This window comes from Palaemon carinicauda, chromosome 9, assembly GCF_036898095.1.
Source record: "Palaemon carinicauda isolate YSFRI2023 chromosome 9, ASM3689809v2, whole genome shotgun sequence".
Lineage (NCBI taxonomy): Eukaryota > Metazoa > Arthropoda > Malacostraca > Decapoda > Palaemonidae > Palaemon > Palaemon carinicauda.
This window is the reverse complement of record NC_090733.1, coordinates 102,219,503-102,224,502: the sequence shown is the minus strand read 5'-3', so window position 1 is coordinate 102,224,502 and position 5,000 is coordinate 102,219,503.

Sequence of the window (5,000 nt, the reverse complement as noted above, 5' to 3'; positions counted from 1 at the left end):
TCTCTTACATTGTTAAAACTGTCATTTCTGAATTCTGATAAGTTACTACATTCCAATACATAATGATGTAGTGTATGCTTACGTGATTGACCACATAACCTACAGGAAGCACTTTCACCATCAATATACTGCTAACAATATCTGTAACCCAACCGTATTCTCATTACTAATGTATCTATTTTAGATAAAGCCTTACCATATGTGATATTTGTATTTTCTGATACAAACAAATAGTGAATCATACTTTCACTTGCATTGTTTATGATTCTTTGAATCTCCTCCTTCTCCCATACAGATCTCTTAAGCCTCATTCCTTTCTTAACTCTATTTAAACTCACAGTACTCTCTATGTCAACATCCTCTTTATTGGTGGCATCCTTAGCAAGTTTATCAGCAACCTCATTTAAATCAATACCCACATGTGAAGGTACCCAGAAAAAATGAAAAAAATTTCCATTCGTTTTATAGCACAAACCAGTTCTTTACATCCATTGGCCAAGTCAATATCTACAGGACTTTTACTATTGAGGGCGAGTAAAGCACTTTGACAATTGACAAACACAAATACATCCTTCCTCTTATTTTTAACTAATTTCAGCCCTTCGTGAATGGCGTGTAATTCAGCAGCAGTTGTAGAAGTTCTGTCCTCAATTCTTTTAGACATAATCTCATCAACAGATACATTTTCCTCATAATATTCCCGTACAATAACTCCACATCCAACCCTTACACCATTAACAGAACCATCGCAGTACATGTGAATGGCATTACATTTTGGTAATTCGCTAATTTTGGATAAGAATGTCTGCTTTAACTCATATGTATTACACTCCTTTTTCTTATAGCTCAACGTAAAAATATTAACTTTCAGTCTGCAACATAACCACGGCTTAGTAGGTATTGATTTCTTCAATTCAACACAATATTTTACATCATATTTCATCATTACATTGTACAATTTCTTAAAATAACTATTACACTTAACAGAAGCGCCTCCATTACCAGAGAACTTATCAACAGCCATTTTCAAGGCGTTCTCCCCCTCTCCTAATCATACGAACAGCAGCTATAGCAGTTATCTCATTTATTCGATCTGCAATACTATGTAAATTTAACTCTAATCTCATAAGTTCTATTCTTGTACTCTTGGAGCAACCCAAAATTATTCTCATTGCCTGGTTTTGCAAAACTTCCAAAGATCTCAGGTCCCTTTCAGGGTAATTTATCAGTACAGGCGCTGCATAGTCAATAACTGATCGCACTGTGCTGATGTACACCATACTCAAGACAGGCATTCCTGCACCACTGCCTCGATTTGCTAAGACTTGCAAGGGCCTTAATCTTGCCAGACACACGTTTTTTAAGTGAACAGTTTCATCTTTTGTTTTATTAAAACTTATGTACATGCCAAGATACTTGTAACAGTTTACCTTTTCCAACATCTTTCCATTAATTACAAAAATACTTCCATTAATCATACGCGACTGTACTTTGCTTTTATCTTCATTAATCACCAAACCCATATGCATGCATAAATTTCCCAATTCTTCCAAAGCCCATTGCAATACTGTTTCATTGACACGTTGTATTAAAATATCATCAGCATAAACAATAACCTCTGTACCTCTTGGAAAACTATGTCTCGCTATTCTATCCATTAAGACATTAAATAAGCTAGGACTAAGTATACCACCTTGGGGCGTGCCCAATTCCATCAACATTTATTTCGACTCATATCCTTGATACCATACCTTGGCTCTCCTTTCAGTTAGATAACTCCCAATCCACCTTAGTAACGCACCCTTAACGCATTTGTTAACAAGTTCTTCTAAAATCACATCAATATTAGCCCTGTCAAATGCCCCTTTTATATCCACAAATGCCCTACACTTTACATTAGGATTACTTAAGGCCTTGATAACACAGTCAGAGGTACTTCGTCCTTTTCTGAAGCCAAACATATTTGAAGACAATTGGTCTCCAATCACAAAGAGTAACCGATTTAATAAAAGTCTTTCTATTAGTTTGCACAAGCAGGATGTTAGAAAAATAGGCCTATACTGTCCATTCCCTTTAGGAATAGGTAAAATAATGGCAATTTTCCATTTAATAGGTAATCTGCCATTTTCATAAGAAAGATTAATCAAATCTAACAGAGGGCTATCCTCCATCAGGATTAAACAGTTTATCACGTCATATGTGACCCCATCTTCACCAGGTGCAGTAGATTTACCTTTTTTTTATGCTAAACAACAACTCATCTTTTGTAAATGGTAAAGAAGTCTCATCATTCATAACTGCTTGCAATGCCACAAGTCGTCTTCTTTTATATCGCCTATTCCGTAGACAAACCTGAACGTTGTTTGTAAGACCATTGACACTAGCAGCACCCTCATTAATTCATTCGCTTTACCCTTTGGGTCAGGGTGAGCAACATCTCTCTTATTTTCCCCCTCACCTTATTAACTTCGTTCCATACACCCCTAAGGGTTTTTGTAGAGGAGATACCTTCCATAAAATTGTCCCAGTATTTCTCTCTCACCTTTTTTCTTACCTCTGATGTCCCATTTGCTATTTCTATCATTGTTTCTCTGCTACTACTATCATTTGGATTTTTACTCCAATTACTCTGAGCTTTTCTTAACAGTTTATTCCAACCCAGCACTACCTTATCATTTGCAAATGTAGATTTTTTAACAGTATTTGTACAATTCTGCATAGGCACATCTAAAATACCGCCAACCACATTAAGCAAGTCGTCATAGAATTTATTTTCATCATTATCATGACCATTTTCATTTTTATAATCCTTATACCACTTTCTAACCTCCTCTAAAAATTTAGCTTTTATATTTGGTTTTAAACAATACCTTTTCCGTTTTTTACTACTGAGCTATTTTTCTACACCTAAAGAAGTTTCAATTGCAAAGTGATCACTCATCATTTCACCAACGACTGAAGCATCAGCCGTGCACTCGGGCATATCAAAAAGTAAGGCATAATCGATTCTGCCACCTCTTATGTGTGTGGGTTCTTCTTTCCCTAGGATACGTACATTGTTTAAGGTGTTCAGGATGTTATTTAACATAAAACCATTCCTATTTTGACTACCTCGGCTTCCCAAATTATGATGTCGAGCATTCAAATCTCCCATCAATAAACAACACTCATCGAAAATACACATAGGAAAATTCTCAAGATTTAATTTATCTGCATGTACATACATATTAATTACATAAAGCACACTATCCCTCAAATACAACTTAACACACAAACACTCGGTACCATTAATTATTGTAGAAGAAGATATAACAGAAGGAATACTATTTTTAACAAATGTAATCAGACCTCTGGTATTATTTACATTATCAGCTTGCAATTTAAAACTTTGATATCCTGTCAGTTTTAACCAATACCATTTACACCAGTCTCTTGTAAAGTTATCACATCAAGGTTATGAGAAAGTACATAAGCATGGATATCAGTTGACCTATTTTGGAGGCTATTTACATTCCAAGATAAAGAGTTAAGTTTAAACCCCTCCATTTTCCTTAATTTCTTCTCTAAACTTTCTAGCAAGTAAGACCACATTCATTTTAATATCATCATTAGGCCGTTGCATGTATTCCAGTACTATATCTAACAAGGAAACCATATTATTAATGGACGTGTTACAATTTTCTCTCCTTCCTTTGGCAAGACGTTACTTTGTTCACTTTGATGCAAATCCATATTAGACATTTTAGACATTTTAGGTTTACAAATTACACTACCGGAATTATTACCTTCATCATTACTCTTGAAAGAAGAAACATTCTGTGCATCAGCATTCCCATCTACTGTAGAAACAGCCAAACGTTTAACATTGCAAACTTGAGTGAAGCTGATCCTGTAAACTCATAATTACCTATTTAAGTTCCCCAATCTCTGCACGAAGTGCATGATAACACCTTCATTATTAATACTATCCCTGTGAAAGTCATCCCTCGTTTGTTTCATCATAACTGCACTCTGACGGCACCTTTCATCTTCCCGGCGCTCCCACACATTAACAACGGGAGTAGCAGTTTTATTCACTTGCATATTTACTGAAGAATAATGCATCGAGTTCACCGTTTCATTGTTTTCCATGACTGGCCTTTTTTTACACATCCACGAGTTTGCATTAAGTTCACCTCCACAGTTACAGCATTTTAGAACAATTTTAACATTATCCTTTATCTTTTCCAGGCATTCCCTTGAATTATGGTTTTTGCTGCAATATCTACATTTATCACTATTTTGGCATTTGTATTCCTTATGACCCCGTTTACTACACTTGAAACATAACAAAGGACCTTCATTATAGATAGACACTCTCCTATACCCAATGCAGGGAACAAATATTTTTTTCTGGAATTTCGCCCATTATTAATGCTATTACCTGCGGCTTAAGCGATAGTTTGACCCTTCTGTTTAATTTCACGTCGCTTAGCCCAAACAACTCTCCTATCAGCAAGCAAATCTTCTGGGTCCAAACAGACTGGAAATTCGAACACAACAATTTTCGTATGTTTAGTATTATCCTTTGGTTTTTCTAAAATAACTTCTTCAAAGCCAGAGGTAGTTAGATACTCAACTGCCTTATCATCTTTCACAGTTATAAATGGTCTTCAAAACTTGGATATTTCTTAAAAAGCCTTACCGTCCACAGCATTTTGTTATGGTAGTTCATATCCAGCATACTGGGAAAGTACAGCCGCTTTCTTTCACCAGAGACAGCAATACTGTCTTTCCTAACCTCATTCCTAACTAAACTTGATCGAGAATTTTCAACCTTAGATGTAACAGTACTCACCCCGTTGTTTCTTGGTGAGTAAGGTATCTCCATTTTCATTTCCACTTGAGCTGCCATCAAATACCTCAGTTTGGGGCCTTTGCTGTTTTTTCCGGTTTCTTTTCTTTCTAGTTATAAAAGGGGCCTCATTTGATTCACTCATTTCATTACTAGATGATACATC